Source organism: Hylobates moloch, unplaced genomic scaffold (genome assembly GCF_009828535.3).
Source record: "Hylobates moloch isolate HMO894 unplaced genomic scaffold, HMol_V3 SCAFFOLD_22, whole genome shotgun sequence".
Taxonomy (NCBI): Eukaryota; Metazoa; Chordata; class Mammalia; order Primates; family Hylobatidae; genus Hylobates; species Hylobates moloch.
The window spans coordinates 21,784,996-21,807,187 of NW_026652297.1; the positions used below are offsets into that span (position 1 = coordinate 21,784,996).

The 22,192-nt window shown below is 38.6% G+C and overlaps 1 pseudogene; it reads right to left on the reverse strand.

The window, feature by feature from the left end:
• Positions 1–15,363: 15,363 nt before the first annotated feature.
• On the reverse strand, positions 15,364–20,478 carry LOC116462090 (chromodomain Y-like protein; annotated as a pseudogene).
• Positions 20,479–22,192: the final 1,714 nt, after the last annotated feature.

Genomic DNA, 22,192 nt, shown 5'->3' on the forward strand with positions numbered 1-22,192 from the left:
GAGAATCCCTGATTGCCCACAATTTGGTCAAGACATAAAGTTTATTTTGCGGTATAATTTCCTTTTTTTGGAGTTTACTTGCTTCCAACACAAGGAAGGCAAGTTTTTCCTGCTTCCATGACAATGGCAAGCAGGTTACTCCTTTATGGAGTTTGAGCTTGCTTCCAACAGGGAAGATGAATATTTTTTTTTCCTGCTTCTAGAATGGTAGAGAACAGTCTTCAGCCTGAGATCCATCCCTAGGTAAGTAATTGAATTGGGGTTTGTCTTGGCTAAAGTTAAGATTAACAACCATCTGGTCTTAATTTCTCCTTACCATTAGAGTGCTCAGTAATTGTATAAATTGTGCAATCCTTTGTTTTTTCACTTAACTGTTTTTGTTGTTGTTGTTGTTTCTTTGTTTCTGTTTTTGTTGTTTCATCTTTTTCCAATTGAGTTTGACCAACTCTATCCAACTTGATCAAATCTGAAGCAAAGTTCCAAATTATGGGGAACAAAGCTTCTGAAGTGGCTAAATTCCACACACACAAAAAGGTGGTATGGTTGGGGAAAAAAAATGGCCAGCAAAAAGAAAAAAAAAAAAGGAAAGATTTTTTATTTTGACTACTTAAGGCGCTTTATTTACATAACAAGGCCACCTTTTTGCTAGCCAGGCCAAACTGAAACAACAATGGCTGTTGCCCCATGCTGCAGTTCCCTTGCTAAGCATTCTGCCTTTTTTTTTTTTTTCCACCATGACAGCCTGGGTTTGGTTCCTAAATCAAGCCCTTCCTGGTTGGATACTTGGTACTTCAGAAATAGCAGCAATTTGCCCTAGCTGCAATATGGTAATGAGATTTTAAATGATCTTTTTAAAGGAGCTCAATGGTTAAAAGTCAGCTTAATTAAAAGCTAACATCCAAGATGCATGTGCATATGTGTGCATGTGTATGTTGGTATTTAAAAGGCCTTCATGTTGTTTTTTTTTTCTCTCTTCGGACTTTGTCTATTTTTTGAGCAAAAGTTTTTTTCTCCTCCGTTAACTGAATTCTGTTTTCTTCATTTATTTCTGCTGTCTCTCCTTTCTCTTGCACCTTCTGTTGCATGAGGGACCTAAAATAGCTTATAATAGCTGGGGTTCCTTAAAGAAAATGGAGAAGGTGCCAGGCTCCCTTTTGGGGAGAAATCTCTATTTTTCCTTATGGAATCCTAAGAGTGTAAATAGACAAGCTTGTCTCAGCTCTTAAACTGCTTGGCTTTTGTATTGTGTTACCTGATTTTTGACTAAAATAGTTATTGCAACCGAGGCTTTTCTTGGGTTTTTAAGGAAGAGTGTAGTTTAGACACTTAGAAATGCCTTTGCTTTTAAAAAAAATTTTTTTAAGTGCACTGCAAAAAACAACACATGGTCTAGCCTCATAATAATTCTCCCCTTGGGAAACCCAGGATTCAGTATGGGCTCTGCCCAGAGCTCAGAGATCCATTTAAAAGAAAGGTAGTCTCTATCTAAATAAAACTGATCTCCTTATACAGTCCTATGATAGATTTCCATAATTTTATGTTTAATTTGGCATCCATCTTTAGTATCCCTCTAGCACACTATGACAATGTGTGCTAGATAATTTTTCTCTCCATACCTTATAATGTAAATTTTGCTATTTGATTTTCACCTGAGTTGTTTTCTTTAATATGCAAATGTAAGGCTATTTAGCTGTCAACTGCCCAGGACTGTGAAACAGGTTATCAAGAATCTGAAAGTCCAAGATAGGAAAAAAAAGAAAAGATTTCCATGCATCTATAAGATGTACTTCTACTGGCATGCCTAATATGTCTATATATTTATGTGGTGTGTACACAGTGTTTTAGTACTGAAAATATATACAAAAAAACTAATTGGCTTAAAGAAAAATAAAAGTAGTTAAATACTTTATCAGAAAAGGAAAGACTAGTCAAATGCTTTTTCAAGTTTACGTGACTTAAGTAAAATCTTTAATAAATAAGCTAGCTTTAAAATGATCGGTAAAGTAATATTAAAAATGTCTTAAGAATTGCCAGCATACATTTTTGTTTGCATATATTGATCAAGCAATTTCATACTTATCCCTGCCAAATACTATAGGGGTCAAAATTTGACATAGGGGTTATAAAACTATAAACCCAGCCCAAAACAGAATGATCTTTGCTTGTGTAATTTTTAGTAAATAAGACATTGACATTGGTTTAATACAAATAGCTACATCTTGAATTTAGTAAGATTACCATAACTTCTAATCTTGTGGTTTTAGACAGTCTAGTCCACAGGCAATGAGGTTTGTTTTGGGAAAGGACTTGTATCATCTTTATTTCAAAGCTAAACTACCAACTAATTTCCTCCCAAAGTTAGTTTGGCTGATGCCCAGGAATGAACAAGGACAGCTTGGAGGTTAAAAGCAAGATGGAGCCAGTGAGGTCAAATTTTTTTCACTGTCTTGTTATAATTTTGCAATGGTAGTTCCATAACTTTAAATGATGAATATTGCAGTTTTCATAAATGATCTAGGTAAATAATTAGGTAAATGTAATGGATAAATACTTGTATACAAACTCATCATAATTTAGAATCTAAAGTTATATTACATTAAATGATAGATATTTAATTATTTGAGTATTTTCCAATGAAAATATATTCATAGAAAAACATTCTTCTAAATCAAGTGTGTTCTTTTTAAAAAAAGTGAACAATTTTTGTCTAATTCAAAGCTTATTTAAAGGTCATATATAAAACAAGGTAAAAGGAACTAGGAAATAAGAGAGATGTAAAAAAAGTTATAAAAATAAAGAAGGGTTTTTTGGTAAGAAAGCTTAAAGAGAAATAATTTCGTTAAGAAAGAATCTTGTATGGTAAATTTAGTCCTAGAATAAAATGACTAGTTGTTTAAGAAAGAGGGATGTTCAGGACAACAACCAGAAAGTCCAAGAGCGTCATGAACAGTCTGTGTAAATCACAGTAAGGATTTATTTAAAAAAAAAACAAAAAACAAAAAACATAAACAAAAAACTTTATATGATTAAGTTGTGTATGAACAAAAGAAAATTATAATGGTTTTTCTAGAGATTGGGCTGGATGTAAAAAAATTCTTATATACTAAATAATTGGTTAGAACAATGAAATTTTCTTAAGGGATTGACTTAGTCATAATTTATTATCAGAGATTTTAATTTTGTTTTAACCGAAAGTTCAACTTTTATTGCATCTCACTGTTGTCAGTTTTCTCTCCCCTTTTAAAATATGAGAAATAGTAATGTGTTTCTTCAACTCATTTTCAGCTCATATTAGTTTTCTTCCTTAAGTTCTGTTTATTGTGGCCTGATGCTAACAATGTTTTCTTCAGGTTCTAAAGGAAATGTTTTCTTCTAACATAATATTCTGTGCAGTGCAGAAGGTTTCTTTTGCCTTTTGGTAACTGGCCTAACAGATTTTACAGTTTATCAAAACAATTCCTATGTCATTATTATTGTAAGTTTTGGTTTGTTTAGAAGAGATTAAAAATTTTTTAAATTAAAGTTATTACATCTGTATATCTCTATACATGCACTGTTAAAGTACTTTTGGCATTGGGTTATAGGGCTTTGGCTCCTGGGTCTAAAAAGGACACCAAGTCCTGCCAAATTTTAAATACTGACAGCAATTAAAGCCCCATCTTCAGGCCCGGTAGAAGATACCGATCGAAATAAACTGCCTTCCTGAGACACAGGGCCAGAAATACAAGCTGTTCAGTTCCCCAAGGCCCATGGACTACTGTGGAAGAGGTGGACGTGTGAGATTGTAAGAGCTGATTTTGAGAGATAAAATAAGTTCAGTTTCTCTATAAATTATTTATTAATGTCAAAAGCACACTGATGCAAGACCAGTATATAGGCCCCTGTGTCAGATTAACAAGGTTTTCTTGAAGCATTAACTGACTCCTTAATAAAGGTTATAAAGTTTATAAAAGGCTTATGGAAGTTATGTCTTATGGTCAAGATTAAAATTTTATAGATTGTTTATAAAATTTTGAAAAACAAATTGAATTGACTTCATGCTGTTTCTTTTAGGGCTTATTGATTGGAAAATGAAGTCTCCTCTCAAAGAAGGAAGGTTTTTGCCTTTTTTTGATATCCTTATCACTTTGTTTAAATGAATGACTTAGTTGACAATGACCTATGATGCTATTTTATGATATCAAGTGTTTTAAACTTTTGATATTTGACGAACTTCCCAAAATCAAATTATAAATTTGCCTCTTTCTGACCTAATTAATCCTTTAAGATATTAGTTCCCTAAAGTCCAAAAATAACATACTTGGCTTATTTGGTATAAAAATTATACAGGAAGCATTGTCATATATGATTTGGCTTTCTTTGGGCTGCATTTGTATAAATGTTATTCATATGTGTTCCAAAATTATGGAAAACTCCTATAATTCTGATATGACTTAGTGTACATTATCAGTAATAATTATAATTGTTATTGTGTGCCACAGAGGTAATAAATTTCCTTGTCATTGTTTCTTTGACTATGGCTGCCCTACAGCCTTTTGTCATCCACTGAAAATTGTTGCCTTGTTTTGGTCCTCCTCAGAAGGTGGTTTTATAATCAGCTGTAAAACCCTAACAGGTGCTCTTGAATGCAGGTTTCTGTTAACTTTTGGAGATTATGACATCAGAATAGAAGGAAACATTTCAGGACTCATGGAGAGCTGAAATGTTCATGAATATCAAGCAGTATAGGAATTAACTGCATGGACTGAACTAATAGAAGACTGAAGTAATCATTTTGACTTTTTGCTTAAAACATTGTTGATCCTTTGTTTTGTTTTATTCAGAGTGAAGAAAGCCTTTCTTTCGAGCTCTTGACAGCTTTTAACAAGTTAGTATAGTCCTTTGAACAAAATTTGCAACATATTTCTTTTCTCTCTATCTGATTTCTCCAGAATTTGGAAACTATTTGTGAGTATTCTTAACTTATGGCAATACAGTTATTTGCATAAGTGCAATAAGAATCTGTTTTCATTTGTAACAGGACACAATTGGAGAAACTGGTTATTTTACCAAGGCTTTGACTGGAATGGTGTGTTTTCCTTTAAGGAATCAAACTTGACTTATGGAGCCAATAAAACCCCTTTGGAAAAACTGGCCTCATACCTTGTCTACACAGTCCTTGTTCAGGGTTCTGATCTATGGTAGTAAAGTATGTCACTTTCTGACAGGCCCAGGAGCCCCAAGTTTATCTTGGAAACTCAAGAGGAGAGGATCACCCAACTTATAGGTATTTGATGGTACATATCCATGGCTGGGCTCAGCTTTAAAAAAGTTTTATCTGAGATTCCTTCTGTGGAACAAAGTTCCATCAAAGCCAATTTAAAAGCCTATGTAAAAAATAATTATTCTTGCTGCACTATATACAAATAATTAGGCCAAGTATAATAAAGAAAACCAGTCCTCCCATGATTTCTCTTTAATAAAAATGGGAAACTGGAGAGAGAAAAATTACGTTTCAAAAACTATAGTACACCTGTTGTTAGATTTTGCTTGCATAATGTTTTTCAATTTTTATTATTTTCTACAGTTTGGACCGAATTCTAATTTTTCTTGGCTACAAGTCTTTAAAATAATGTTTTCAACTTTTCCTTCCTTTTTCCCTATTTTTCCTAATTTGGAGTCACTGAAAACTAAGCTGTGCTTTTGTAAAGCCATGCAAACTGAAGCTAGACAACTTAAATTTCAGAAGAAAATAATGGTAACCTGTTTACATACATAAGCCGCTTTCATACCTGCCTACTGAAGTATGGACTACAGAGTAATGTGGCCTATATCAATTTTTCAAGATCGTTATTTTGTTTGTTGTTGTTTTTATCCCTTCTTTGCCCTCCTTTCTCTTCATGGGACATGAGACTTCACAACCTGCTAAAAATTAGTTTTTCTAAGAACTTGAGACCTACTTGTCTAGGAATAAACTGTCCTGGCCATGAGAGATCAGACGAAGTCTAAGACAAGAGATTCATTTTATTCTTAACTGCTTTCTCCAAAAGATATTACAAAGAAAAAGGGGGAAATGTAGAAGGAAAATAAATCTTTGGGCCCCAAAATCACTAAGTTAAAGGGAAAAGTCAAGGGGGGAACTGCCTAGGACAAACACGCCTCCCATTCTATTCAAAGTCATCTCTCTGCTCATTGAGATAAATGCATATCTGATTGCCCCCTTTGGAAAGGCTAATCAGAAACTCAAAAAGCATGCAACTGTTTGTCTCTCACCTACCTATGACCTGGAAGCCCCCTTCCTACTTCAGGTTTTCCCGCCTTTCCAGACTAAACCAATGTTCATCTTACCTATGTTGATTGATGTGTCATGTCTCTCTAAAACATATAAAACTAAACTGTGCTCTGACCATCTTGGGTACGTCTTCAGGACCTCCTAAGTCTGTGTCCCTGGTGCACATCCTCAATCTTGGCAAAATAAACTTTCTAAATTAACTGAGACCTGTCTCAGATTTTTAGGGTTCATAGAGGGTTGGTAATATTCCATACTTGGGTGAGTTTCCAGGGTTGGTAATACTCCATACACGTACTGCTACACATGGACGCCAGAGGACACAGAATCCTGAGGAAACAGACATTTCATGTTTGGAGCCCTCCCAGTCCCAGATTCCTCCCATGTGTCTCTTCCTTTGACGGGTTCTGATTTGTATCCTTTTTGCTATAATAAAATTGTTATGATCAAAGTACAGTTCAAAGTATAGATCAAAGATCAGCTTTCCTGAGTTCTGTAAGTAATTTAGCAACTTACTGAACATGAAGGAGTTTGTGGGGACCCTTGAATTTGCAGCCAGCTGGTCTGAAGTGAGGGTGACCCTGGGGACCCACAAACTTGCGGCTAGTGTCAGAAGTCTTGGATAGACTTCGCAGTCTGGGAGGACCTTGCCTTTCACCTCAAGTTTGGATAACTCCAGATATTAAATAACATACCTAAGGCCACACAGCTACGAAGTGTTGGAGCTGGGATTTGCACCTTGGTGTCTCTGTTACAATATGTCCAGGCAGGAGCTCAGTTTTGTAACCACAGCCTCTACCCCAAAACCCCCCAGCATATAACATGTGACTGTCACTGTCATTAATCTATACTGTCCTGTTTCTCATTTCTGAGTATAGAGAAGAGGTTTTCATCTGGGGCAGTTTTGTCCCCCCATAGAATATATGGTAATGTCTGGAGGCATCTTTTGGGGAGGATCCTACTGGTATCTAGTGAGTAGAGGCTAGGGATGCTACTTAACATCCTATAATGCACAGGTCAGCCCTCCCTCACAACAAAGAATTACCCAGCTTAAACATCAACCATGCTGATGTTGAGAAACCCTAGTATAGAGGTATGTTCTGTGCTGGAATTGCATTAAGTGAGAGAACCACCTTCTGTATTAGTCTGTTTTCACACTGCTCTAAAGAAATACCCAACACTGGGTAATGTATAAAGGAAAGAGGTTTAATTGACTGACAGTTCCACATGGCTGGGGAGGCCTCAGGAAACTTACAATCATGGTGGAAGGGGAAGCAGGCTTGTCTTACATGGTGGCAGGTGAGAAAGAGAGTGAGGGTGAAGGAGGAACTGTCAAACACTTACAAAACCATCAGATCTCATGAGATCTCACTCACTGTCATGAGAACAGCATGGGGGAAACTGCCACATGACCCAGTCACCTCCCTCCCTTGACATGTGGGGATTACAGGTCCCTCCCTTGACACATGGGGATTATAATTCAAGATGAGATTTGGGTGGGGACACAGAGCCAAACCATATGACCTTCTTATATGTGTTTCTCAATGCTCTGGGAATGGGTAACACCTAGAAATAACATGACAAATCAAAGTACAAGGTAATTAAGCTATGATCATCATCATTCTCTTAATTCTTGAGATGTAGCTTCAAGCAGGATATTCTTTCATAGGGGGAGTGATAATGTTGGGGCTTAGAAAACAATACCCCAAAGTATGGTACATTGGCATGCTAAGTACTTTGAACTGAAGGACATTGAAAGGACCTCAGAAGCAAAGTATCTTTCTGATCTTCTCCTGCCTTCCTGTGTCCTGCTCCCCTTTTGCCCCCAAGGCAGGTCATATAAACCAGAACACATCTTTCCCAAGGTGGGTTATAGAAACTAGCAATACTATTCTAACCTTCCCCTGCCTTTCTGTGTAGGAGCTGACCACAAATAAATTCTATGACCTGCTTTGTCTGATCTGATAGTAGGTCATAAGACCCTCATTCCACAGGGGACCTGCCCTATACATGGGAAGAAGGAATGCTGCACAGAAAGGCTCAGAAGAATCTGAACAGACAGGCTCTGCTGGGTTCCCCACTCAGTCTATTATCATCAGATCGTTCTCTTTTTTGTCCAATCACATTTTTATGTGGCCATCCATTCTTCATTGAACTGAAGCATAAAAATAGTTTTCCTGGGTCTTCGGGTCCTCATTTCTGAAGGGGTCCAAGTCATGTGAAACTCTGATTAAATAAATCTGTTATGCTTTAGTTCTGGGATACATGTGCAGAATGTGCAGGTTTGTTACATAGGTATAGATATATGTATGCCATGGTGGTTTGCTGCACCTATCAACCTGTCACTTAGGTTTTAAGCCCCACATGCATCAGCTACTTGTCCTAATGCTCTCCCTCCACTAGCCCCTCATCCCCGACAGGCCCATCCCTGTGTCCATGTGCTTTGATTGTTCAACTCCCACTTACGAGTGAGAACATGTGGTGTTTAGTTTTCTGTTCCTGCATTAGTTTGCTGAGGATGATGGCTTCCAGCTTCATCCATGTCCTTGCAAAGGACATAATCTTATTCCATTTTATGGCTGCATAGTATTCCATGGTGTATATGCACCACATTTTCTTTATCCAGTCTATCATTGATGGGCATTTGGGTTGGTTCCATGTCATTGTTATTGTGAATAGTGCTGCAATAAACATATGTGTGCATGTATCTTTATAATACAATGATTTATATTCCTTTGTTGTTAACTCATCTTTTGAGAGTTGAGAGTCTGCCATGACCCTTATAATGGGTGAGGAAAGGTATCACACTTCCCACCCCTATAATAGTTGCCTCCTAGTTAAAGCTATTGTTCCTGTGGATAATATGTTTGTTAGTTTGAGTCCTCTAAGAAGGAGACTCCAAGACAAAATTAAATGTGCAAGAAATGTATTAAGGGAAATACTCATAAGAGAAAATAGGGAAGGACCATGGGAAGGCAGAAGGAAGACAGGAAGGTTGGGCAGAAGCATCTGAGGTTGCAGTATCATCCTTGTGAAAATGTGGTAAGGCTGTCAGAGTGTCCTTGTGCCAAAGTCACCTATCAGAGAAGTCCTGCATCTTGAGGCCTGCGCGAGTATCTCTGCATTTGCTCAATCCATGGCTGAGAGCAATCCATGGGAAGTGCGGCTTTGTGCAAATGCAGCAGTGGACATCTAAGTGCAGCACCTGGGGCTGTTGGTCAGTTTTGCTCACTGCAGTTGGAGATCACAGAGGCACATTCTCACAGCCACTGCAGCTAACAAGCAGATTTCTCAAATTAGCATTTTTAGTGTGATATCTGGCTTTTCCTTTCAGACTCCTGAAATTACAAATAACTACTTGCACCTGTTTTCCAAATTTACCACTTCTGCTCTCAGAATATAGATCAGAAAGTTTCATGTCTGTCTTTGAAAATTTTATTATTGCTAAAATCTAAGATGACTCAACAGCATCATTTGGAGTTGACCTGATCAGACCAGGACACATCATCCCCAAAATATAACTGTGGAAGACCAGAATCTGCCACCCCAAATATCCCTCTTTTGCATAAGGATTATTTTGAGTTGGTTATTTTGAGAAATTGCAGACAAAAGAGTTCTGAAAAGTTACCCTTTTGTAAGAGAAATTTGCGTCTATATCTGTTTGTAAGGGTGTCTCCCTGTCTGCACCAGGGATGAGAAGGATGACTAAATGACTAGAGACTCTATAATCAATGCAGAAGGCATCCATTAAATCTGCATAACAAATCTGACCTGTGTTTTAGTGTTTTTCATGGTTATTACATCTTAATGAAAACTCTCCCCACACCCTTCTTTCTTTGTTTCAGAGAACAACGGGATTTAAGCCTGAATTCTAAGACTACCCTTTTGAGATCTACTCTAGAGATGTACTCATTGATCTTGTTTTCTCCTTTGTATACAAGACGTACACATTATTAAACTTTTGTTTGCTTTTCTTTTGTTAATCTGTCTTTTGTTAAATGGAGTTCCAGCTAAGAACTCATGAAGGGCAGAAGAGAAAATTATTTTTCCCCTCCTACAGACCCTTTAAAAAGTTCTACAGACATCCAATAATGTGTGATCCACAAAAGACACTTAGCTTCATGTGTATTTTCAAGACATTTGTCATTTAAATAAAGCTTGACTTTCACATTCACACCAAATTCTACAGTGTAGAACCTTATTTTTAAAGATATTAGCTCATATTCTTAAATATTTAAGGAATCTTTATTTTTATAATACTAAAAAAATCTTACTTTTTATAATATTGCACATAAATGTAAAGTGTTAAAAGTCTGGAAGAATATATAAAAACTCATCAACAATGAATACCTCTGAGAGGTTTTAACATTTTTCTTTGTATTGATTCAGAATTGCATTTGGCTGTCTATTTAGAAACCTAAGAAACAGAGGCTCAGGCAAATTGGGGAGTCATTTTTCTCACATAGTGAGGAGTCTGAAAGCAGGTGGTTCAATGACACCAGAGTTAAGGTCTCTGTGATTCTCTCAGCCTTTCCTTCTTGGTCACAAAGTGGTAGCTACTGCTCCAGCCATTCTGTCCAGAGGAGGAAGAAGGAAAGAAAAGGGATGAGGAGCAATTGCCAGCCAAGGCACTCCATTTATTTATTTATTTACTTATTTTTGAGATGGAGTCTTACTCTGTCTCCCAGTCTGGAGTGCAGTGACACGATCTCTGCTCACTGCAACCTCTGTCTCCCGGGTTCAAGCGATTCTCCTGCCTCAGCCTCCTGAGTAGCTGGGACTACAGGCATGTGCCAGCATGCCTGGCTAAGTTTTGTATTTTTAATAGAGACAGGGTTTCACCATGTTGGCCAGGCTGGTCTTGAACTCCTGACCTCAGGTGATCCGCCTGCCTTGGCCTCCCAAAGTGCTGGGATTACAGGCATGAGTCACCGTGCCTGGCCAAGACATTTCATTTTAAAGACAGCTTTTCAATAAGCTCCACCCCACAACTTCTAATTTCCCTGTTGACCACACCTTCCACAAAGGATACTTAGCAATGTTGTTCTTAGCTACACAGATTGACATTCCGAATAAAGTTAGGGTTCTGTTGGTGATGGAAAAAAATCACTTAATCCCTATTTCAACCTCCTTTTATCCCAGTTGTTACAAGATGTATTCTACTCAACTCTTAGTTAACAAAGTCAGTTCAGCATTTTTATAGTTAAATCACACTTAAACTCAATCAATTCAGATTTCACCTATTTATTTCTCCTTTGCCCTGGGAAGAGCTGGGGAGAGGGGTGTCAATGTGCTGGGTAAAGCATGCCATGGAGGTGGAAGTGGTGGTGGGCTCTGGTCCTTGGTAGTCCACACTGACAACTATGGAGCTGTCTATGGTCTCAGATGTCCATTTCAGACTTATTTGCTGTGCCCTCCTTGTCCTGGAATGCTATCATTCTTACTCTAGAGCTGCCATACCATCTTGCTCCCAAGAACTCTCTGTGAGGTCTGCCATCTTCTAGAACGTTGATTGGGAACAAGGCTGAGACAGAACAGGGGCCCATAATAAGGAAGCCAAGCATGGAAATAAAGGAAAATCTTGAGTTCCTTCAAGAGACATTCCAGGAACCTAGTTAACCTTGAGATTTAAATAAGCAACCTGATAAGCAAGAAGGTAACGATAGCTTAAAACAATAGCCACCCAAGAAAATTAGAGCCACAAGATGTTTGTTTCCCTGTAGAAACTAAAGATGACATCTTCACAGATATCCCTGCATTGTTTTTCAGACTCCTATCAGATGGGAAATGCCAACTGCTGCCATGTAGACCACAGATAGAAGACTGAACTCTGTCCACCATTCTTTGTTCTAAATTTCTTCCTGAGGGGCTTAGAGAAATTCACATCCACAGGCCACACCTTAACATTTTTTTTTTGTTGTTAACTCTAAGTTTTTAGACAAAGCCTTGCTTCCTTAACCAATTGCAAATCAAAGAATCTCTGAATCTACCTATGACCTGTAAACCCCCTGCATCAAGATATCCTGCCTTTTGGGGCCAAACCAATGTAACCTCCATGTATTGATTTACAGTTTTGCCTGTGTAAACCAAAAGGTGACTGAGGTAGGTGTCTCAATTGATTAGAGGTTTATTTAGCCAAAGTGGAGGACATGCCTGGGAAAACCACAAATCATAGGAGCATTTGTGATCTACACTTTTGCCAAGGGTGTCATGAACTTCAGTATCTAAACAGGAAAGAGCAAATAGGAGGGAGGGAGGCAGTGAGGCAGATCATTACATTCTTGTGAGGCTCTAAGTAGCCTCACTAAATCTACATTTTACATATGAAAATAAGGAGTAGTGGAAAAGTCAATTATGCATTGTCTCATGCCCAGTAAAATCTACATTTTATATAAGATACACTTTAGGGAGGCAGAAGTTACAGGCAAAAGCATAAATCAATACATGGAAGGTTTACATTGGTTTGGCCCAGAAAGGTAGGACATCTTGAAGTAGGTGCTTCCAGGTCAAAGGTGGATCCAAAGGTTTTCTGATTGGCAATTGATTGAAAGACTTAAGCTTTGCCTAAAGAGTTTGAAGTTAGCATAAAGAAATGCTTGAGTTGAGATAAGGGGTGTTGTGGAAGCCAGGGTTCTTGTCATGTAGCTGAAGCTTCCAGATAGGAGGTTTCAGAGAGAATAGATGGTAAATTTCCCCTACTGGGCCTTACAAGGTATCAGACTCTCCAGAAGAAGACCTAGCAAGGGAAAGAGATTCTCTACAGATTGCAAATTTCTCTCACAAGAGACATCTTTGCAGAGTCATTTCAAAATATGTAAAAAAGTACATTTTGGGGTAAAATACTTTGATTTCCTTCAGGGCTTACTGTCTGTCCTGTGATGCCATACCAGAGTCAGGTTGGAATTTGGTATCCAAAGACTCTGTTTGGTCAGTCTTGTGATCTTTATTTTAATGTTAACGTTGGTTGGTTGTGCCAAAATTCCAAAGAGAGGAGGGTGTAACGAGGCCTGTCCAGCTTTCCCTTCCCATCACACCTGAACTAGTTTTTCAGGTTTCTTTGGGACCACCTTGGCCAAGAGAGGGGTCCATTTAGTCAGCTGAGGGCTTAGAATTTTAATTTTGGATTACAAGGTAAACAAAAATATTTTATTCTCTCTTAATGTTACATGAAAATCTTGTTCAAAAGAGAAAACCAAATTTACCTTTGTATTTAGTGTATTATTAAAAGCTAATTGTATGTTTGTATGTATATGTATGTGTGTTTGTGCCTAAGAAATGTTAGTTTGATTTAACCAGTTTTCACAGCTGAATACTTATTCTATAAAAACTTTACAGATTATGCAGTTTATATATAGTTCAAACTACTGAATGAAAAGGTAGGCCCCACAGATGCAAAACTACTGTACCAATCAATCCAAGGTAAAGGTAGATTTACACACCGTACAGCACTTTGCATGGCTGGGGTAGTGGGCAGTTCTGAGTATAAACTTCAACATTGTACAGAAATAAGGTTTTGATTTTTTTTCACTCTTCATACATTCAATATGATTGCAAACTCAGAAGCCTAACTAATAATAAGTGATATGATTTGGCTATGTATCCACCCAAATCTCACTTTGAATTGTCGTAATCCCTATGTGTCAAGGGTGGGGCCAGGTGGAGATAACTGAATCTTGGGGGCAGTTCTCCCCATACTGTTCTTGTGGTAGTGAATAAGTCTTATGAGATCTATTGGTTTTGTAAATAGGAGTTCCTCTGCACAAGCACTCTTGCCTGCTGCCATGTAGGACATGGCTTTGCTTCTCCTTTGCCATCTGCCATGATTGTGAGGCCTCCACAGCCATGTGGAACAGTGAGTTCATTAAACTTCTTTCCTTTATAAATTACCCAGTCTCAGTTATGTCTTTATTAGCAGCGTGAGAACAGACTAATACAGTAAGCATCTGTAGTCTGGAATGTGTACTCACTCCTGGAAGGAATTCACTTGTCTATCCACACAGGGCACTCTTGGACACCATATTGTATTAGTATATTGTATAGACATAAAAGCAGGGGCCAAGAACATTAAAAGTTGAAAATAAGGTAGTTCTTTTTTTGTTTTGAAAGGAGTTTCTGCAACTAATACTATCTTAAAAGAACTTTAACTTATTAAATAAAATATATTCTAAGCGAACCTCAAAATTGCATTTTATAAACATAAAAATACTTTATTTTGATGTAATACATTAGTCATATCTGCAAATAGAAAATGAAAACTGCATATAAGGTAATATTTCTGACCCAGTAATAAAAGGCACTTTGGAGTTTTTTTGTTTGTTTGTTTTTAAGGGTCAGGAAAACTATTTAAAGCTTGGTAAGACTAACATAACTTGCATATTCATGATTAAGCTATTCAGTGATTCACTAATATTACAAAACAAGCTTTCTTTTAGAGAGACAGTGGTTTCTTCATGCTAACTGGGTAAGAGCTAGACATATTTAAAAAAGAAGAGGAAACCAATTGGTATCTCAGCATGAATCCTAAGCATATGTTTGGTTTAGGGGTGTGCTCGCCAGTGGATTTTTAATCAGAAAGATTTATCTTACAAGATAAGTCTCACTTTTGATTTAGAATTTCCCATCTCTGAAGAATTTGTACCTTCTTGGAGACAAAGGCAGTACCTCAGACATTCTGTATCTCTGTATTAGTGAGGCTGGCTGATACCCCTTTAGATTCTGCATTCTAGAAGAAAAAGATGAGAAAAACATTATCAAACATTACTCTAGACTTTTCTGCAATTCAAAACTAATAAAACAGAATTCCATTTTTTTTATATTGTACTAGCCAAAGAAAACAAAAATTGGAGCTTCCACGAGCAGTCTAGTGCTCACCATTATACTTTTACACTTGTGTGGACAAAGCAGCTGTGTAGTTACTTATTTTAAAGCTGCAGTACTTAAAAACTTCTTGATAAGAAATAACTTGGGTATTTCCAGCCCTGCTTCTAAGCATGAACTATGGGTGAGCTTATTTCAGCCTGCAAGAATGGATTAGGGAAACCAATGATGTTCTTCTGCTCAGCCCATCCCAGTGTCATCAGCAGGCAGCTTGACGCTCACAACTCATCAATTTTCCTCTGCAAGCATTTTAACATGGAGTCCATCAGTTGGGCCAAGCCCCAGATTCTCTTCAGCACTTTGCACTCCCTCTTATTGGCCTGCTCCAACTCCATCTTCATGTTGCGGCACACAAGGGCTTCGGATTCCTCAAGCACAACTGGATTACATGAGGCAAACTCCTTAATTCAAATAATAACCTCCTGGGTGAAGGTCCCGGGCCAAAATACCTGGGCTACCAGACCTTTACCACATGCCTCCTGTGAGGTCAGCTTCTGCCCACTGAGCAATATCTCATTTGCAAATGCCGCTTCCATTATTTTGGGAAACAATGGTAGAACAGCCATCTGGATTCTGTCCAAAGGTAGTAGAGAGCGGTGGAAACCAAGCCTTTTCATTAGTCCAGACCACATTGCAAAGAGGAAATATAGATGCACTTAGCCTAATGGCTGGGCCATTGACTACTACGATAATAGATTTCTGAAACTGTATGAAAGTATTCACAAAGTTTCTGATAGCTTCTGCTGTTTTAGTGCTTTCTCTTTTGCTGTCATTTGTTGAATGCTATATGAAATAAATAAAGTCAAGTGCACAACAGAAGCCACTGCTGATGGCACTGAGCAGCATAAGCTTGCTGTTATCAGTAGCGGCTGTGCTCAAAGCACTTTGGATTTCTTTCTTTCTTTTTTGAGACAGCCTCACTCTGTTGCCCAGGCTGGAAAACTGTGGCGCCATCTCAGCTCACTGCAACCTCTGCCTCCCAGGTTCAAACAATTCTCCTGCCTCAGCCTCCTGAGCAGCTGGGATTACAAGCGGGCTCATTTTTTTGCATTTTTAGTAGAGATGGGTTTTCACCATGTTGGCCTGGCCTCAAGCGATCTGCCTGCCTCAGCCTCCCAAAGTGCTGGGATTACAGGCATGAGTCACCATGCCCAGCCTGGACTTCTTTCATTACCTTGAAATTTAGTGAGTTATTCTCTAATGATTCTGTGAATATAACAAAGTGGGTGAAATCATCCTGCTTCCTGATGACAATATCTCTCTATCTGGAGGCACTTTCTGTTCGCCTCTTGCTAAAATGCAATCACTTGCCAAAGGTTGGCCTTTTCTGTCATCAATAAATTTTCTTCTCCCAGGTGTCATTCCTATAACAGACGTCTGCATGTTGGTTGTTCCATTGGCTGTTAACGCATCCATAAACACAGATGTACCTTTCCCATTAACAGCTAAGGCCCTGGTCATGGCTGTAGTCATGGGGCCAGACACCTGAGGCACTAGTGGGTGTATTCAGGGCCTGTTTCCCATCCTGACCTGCTCCATGCACAGGGGTCCAATAAAGCTCCAACTTACTATTCTCCAGCCACTATTCTATAGCTCCAACTGGCTATTCAGTCACCACCATATTCTCCTGACCCTCCTCAACAGGGTCTAGTTTCTGGGGGCTCTTGTTCTGAAAGCCATTCTCTGTAGTCCTGCTCTTAATGGGGCACATAAACACAAATATCTTGATACTTGATTTTGCTAGGTCAATATTCTTCCAGCTAGAGAGAGATGGAGCTGTGTTTTTCCTGAACTTCCGGGTAGCAGCAAACAACTGGCTGTTTTTAGACTCGTGGTGTTTGCCAATCTCTAGTGACTTAGGAGAGGTCTTGTCAAAGCTTCTGTTGGTGGATCTGGAGATTTATTTCCTAGCATTGTTTGGAGAGTGCTATTTGTTCTGGTCAGTGTGCTCTCTTTCTGCTTTTTGACGTGGTGTCTGTATTCCTCATGTTTCACGAGATGGCACTGTGGTTCCCAAGTGTGATCCTCACTGTCATAGCCCTTCCATCAAACCAAATACTCTGTCTTCCCTTCTTATTTTTGCTTTTGTCAACAATTCTTTCAGCCTGTCCTGTTCTAGTTGGTGGAGGCCAACATAATCCAGTTTACTCCTTTTCCAAATCCTGTGTACCTAAACCATCGATCATTGGAAACCAGTACTACCCAAGATAAAACTCTTCAGATCAGGAATCACAGCCATTTCCTGCCTTAGGAAAACAATGACTTAAAGCTAATTTTTCACAAAACCTTATAAATAAAACTGTCCAATCTCAATCAGTTAGACCATAAGGTAAGATTTCCATAAGCCTTTAAAAAACTTTTTCAATCTTTTGTTATAGAGTGTATCAATACTACAAAAAAGAAACAAACAAACAAAACCCTGTTAGTCTGACACAGGTGCCCAGATTCTCACATCGGTGTGCTTTTGATATTAATGCTTAATTTATAGGAAAACTAAATAATCCCTTTTACATTTTAGCCAATTTAAGCACACACAGAATTCCTTTCACAAGACCAATTTCATAAACTTTCTATAACTTGCTTAAACCTTCAGTTTTGTCCTATCATTGTACCTTAGGACAAAAATTTACATTCTTTTTCACCTTTCTATATTCATATGGCTTTACTTGACACTGTTTTTACTTCTTTAATTAAAAATAATAAAAATCCTCTAAACGAGGTAAAATTACTTTAACAAAAATCACATTTCTATGCCTTCTTATAATTTTTTTTATCAAAACTCATCTTACTTTCCTTATATACTTTGTATAAAAAATATAGGCTATAAAAAAATGGCTACAATAAGGCTTAATGACAGGTGGAGCTCTCCCTGGCCCAGCTATACCTCCTGGTTCAGCTGGGAAGGGCCATGCCTTATCTGCAGCTCTGTTTTTTGTCCTGAGCTCTGCATCTGATACATAATTAAAAATGCTACCTCTTAGGTTTTTCACTAAAAATAAGTTGCTAAGAGTTAACATTGTAATTAATGTAAACCTGATCCAAATATATATAAATTGGAAAATTGAAACTGCCTTTGCAAAATTATAACTGAGGAAATGATGACAGTGAAAGAAATCAGGCCTAACCGATTCCATCTCGCTTCTAACCTTTAAGCTGTTCTTGTTCATTCCTGGGCATAGGCCGAACTAACTTTGGGAAGGAATTCAGTTCACGGTTTGATTCTGAAACAAAATTGATAACAGTCCTTTCCAGAAAAGACACCCTTCTTGCCTGGGGACCAGTCTGCCCAGGCAGGACTAACAAATTACCTACAAGATTAGAAAGTACAGTTTAGAGGTCATGCAGCCTCTGGTTCCAAGAATCTGAACCTCCCCAAATTGCTCCTGGGGATAACATCACTATTGTAAAACCTAAGGTGAGTACTTGAGATATTTTACAGACTCTGCACTCCATGGATCAGCTGACACCACTCAGACCTGTAATCTGGCTCAACCAGTTCTGCCATCCCACCCAGGAACAGAAGACAGCAAGAAAAACTCACTTCGACCCCCTATGATTCCATCTCCAACCTGACCAATCACCACCCCCCACTTCCCAAGCCCATGCCTGCCAAATTATCTTTAAAAATTCTGATCCCTAAATGTAATAATAAAACTCCAGTCTCCCACATAGCCAGCTGTGTTTGAATTACTCTTTCTCCATTACAATTCCCCTGTCTTGATAAATTGGCTTTGTCTAGGCAGTGGGCAAGGTGAACTCATTGGACGGTTACACTTCCACAGTGTTCCTCTCTATAAGGACATTCCCCAGAGGCCAGTGAACAACCCAAGCCAATTAGCCCACTCTGTGATCAACCCATTCCCTATTTAATACATACTCCATGGTCAAGTCTTTTTTTCACAGTACAAAGCAATTTCTGGTACCCCCAAAAGCCAAACAGGTTAGGTAACACAATCCAAAAGAGACTGAAGATGGCAAAGAGGAAGGAGGAACAGGGTGGAGTAAAAATAAATAGAACAATTTTTAAGAAAGGAAGTCAGCAGAAGTACCAAGAATGTAATGTTATTTTAATGTTTCAGTCAACTAAAAAATTCCTAAAAATAGAATCCAAAAAGAGAAAAAGCGTAATGGCTATATATATATATACACGTGTATATATATATATATAAAATCTACCTTGGATATCAACTTTTAATTAAGCTGACTTCTAATCATAGATTTGAAGTTTTGGAGTAAGCCAATTCCATTCAGATTTTTAAAATAATCCCTTCAAATCTCTTATTACCAGATTTTAGCTGGGACAAATAGCTGATATTTTTGGCTTTTGAACATCCTCACCAAAGATATCCTCTCTGTTACCTTAACCAAAATTATAACCACAGATGCACGCACGAGGTATCTCCAAGGAGGTGACGAGTAGTTTTTACAAGATCCAGAATCACCCCAAAAATAACTAAGAGAAAGGAAAGTTTCACTAGCCATAAACAGGGTCTAACCCATGTTTCTTTCAGGCCGTATTTTCTAGGATCTTAGCTTTTCAGCTTACTGTCCATACGTGAAGGCCAAGAGCCTTGGGTCCCCCATCACAGACAGAAGACAGGAAATCAAAAGCTGTCAACAGAAGGGGAAAAGATCAATAATACATTGGTACCCCCAAAGCCACATAAATATTAAACCAAGACAGGCTGGTTCCCTTACTAGGAATCAAACTCATGCTGTGGAGGGTTTTAACAATTAGGCTACAAGGTAGAATGGCACTTGTTGTTCCCTAATCAGGAAGCAAACCCAAGCTGTGGTGGAAATTTTAACCACCAGAACTATTTTCGGTCAGGTTTTGCTCTTAATTTAGTAAAGATAAATTTTAAGGCTGGCCATGAAACTATTAGGCTTCCCTTAAAATATCTGATCTTTTCATTAATAGTTTAGAATAGGAGATCTCTAAAATCTTTAAATTAATAGCACAATGAGAGAGAGAGGCTAGAAAGGCAGTCTTATTACATGAAACATTTCAGATAGTCAAATTGTGATTTTTCTTAAGTGGCTGGGGTTTTTAGAGGTGGAATTTGACTTTCTACAGCTGCAGGGACTTTAGTCAGCTTTAGAGGGGGCCAGAAGTTGGTTAAATCTAATGGAAGATGGACTGAAACAAACAGACAAAAAAACAGAAAAAAGCAGTCACACAATTTACATAAAATTGAGATTTCTGAGCACAAAGAGAAATTACAGCCAACTGACGGTAAGCCTTGACCTTCAGCTACTAAATCCCCAAATGACACCCCAAACCAGCTCCTTACCTGGAGGTAGGGCCCAAGCTGAAAACTGCTCTCTGCCATCATGGAAGCAGGAAAGTCTTCTTCCTTGTTAGAAGTAAGAACTCACAGAAAAGGAGTTCTGCAGCAGAATAAACTTCAGATCTCAACTGGAAATTTTTGAGTGATTAGGGATATCTGGAGGGAGAAACTCTCAGACTTCAGCAAATCATCCAATAGGTCAGAGCAATAAAGAGCTCCAGCTGGTACTAGGGCCCCAGTAGGAGAGTTGCTACAGGCCAAGAGCCAACTCCACTCAGAAAGCCCCTTTGTGGTTACCAAAATGTAAACCAAAAAGTGACTGAAGCAAGTCTCCATCCATTAGAGGTTTATTTGGCCAAAGCTGAGGATGTGCCTGGGAAAAAGCATAAATCACAGATGCTCCTGTGATTTATGTTTTTTCCAAAGGGGATTTCGTGAACTTCAGTTCACAAAAGGGGAACCGCAAGCAGGTGGGGGAAGAAAAGGAGGCAGGCAGTGAGGCAGGTGGTCACGTTCTTGTGAGGCTCTTATTAGCCTCAGTAAATCTACAGTTTACATGTGAAAAGAGGAATAGAGGAAAAAATCAATGATGCATTGTCTCACGCTCAGTGAGTCTACATTTTACATAAGATGAAGCAAATGTGGAAAGAGGGAGTAGAGGAAATGAGGCTATGACACGGGGTTGTGAAATTACAGCTATCTGGGAGCCAAAGGAAGACAGTATTTGTGACTCAGCTTCTAAGCTTAACTTGCCCTTTGGTATAGTGAGTTCGGGGTCCCAAGGTTCTATTTTTTTTTCATACCTGTAACTTGTTTCCAAAAATGTTCCCCTGCCTTTGAAAAACCCTTGCTTATAAGCCACTGGGGAAGTAGGATCTCACACAATAGCTGTCTGATTTTCCTTGCTTGGCACCCTGCAAATAAATGCCCTCCTTTTTCTTGCTGCAAACTTTTGTACAGATATTTGTCTTTACTGTGCTGGGCCAATGGACCCAGGTTTGGTTCAGTAACAAGGCCCTTTTCTCACTTTTAGGTACCCCCACCAACTCTATCTAAGATTCCATCACCCTCCAAGGAGCAGGACCCTTTCCCAGAGGCCCACAGCAACGTATAAGCCTGGAGCTCGAATCTGACTCTAGCCTGATAATTCAAGTACCTCTGACCTAGTTTTAAAGAGCGGGGAAGTCTGCATGGTCATCTAGTGAGTTTCTATTCTGTTGAGTTGGGCAGTGTTCTCAACTGAGTGCCCATGAGAATCACCTAGTGTGTGGGTATTAGGGGGGAGACTTTAAAAATACCAGTACTGAGCCCCCACAGCAAGAGGTTTCCATTCACCTGGTCTAGACCCAGCCCAGGCAATGATGTTTTTAGAAAACGTCCCCAGGTGGTTCTACCATGCAGCCAGGTGGAGAGCCAGTGGTGATGGCTTATACTGTATGCTCTGATTTCTTCAGAGCTTTGTTTTTGATTCTCCAACCAAAATTTTGTAACTCAAAATGGTTTTCTCTCCCAGAAAGCACAGCTTTTGTAAATTAAAACCCTTGTTTTTCTCTCATGAATTTCAAAGGCCTGCTTAGAAACTCAAAAGCCCAGAATCTGACTCTAAATTATCTGCAGTGTGCCTTCTCAGGCAGAAACCCGCAAGCCTGAGCCCAGTCTCACTGTGCAGTGATGATGAAGAGAGATGTCGAGCAAGAAAAAGCATTACTTAGTATGGAAAACAGCAGCTCATGTATTAAAATCATACCCATTCCCC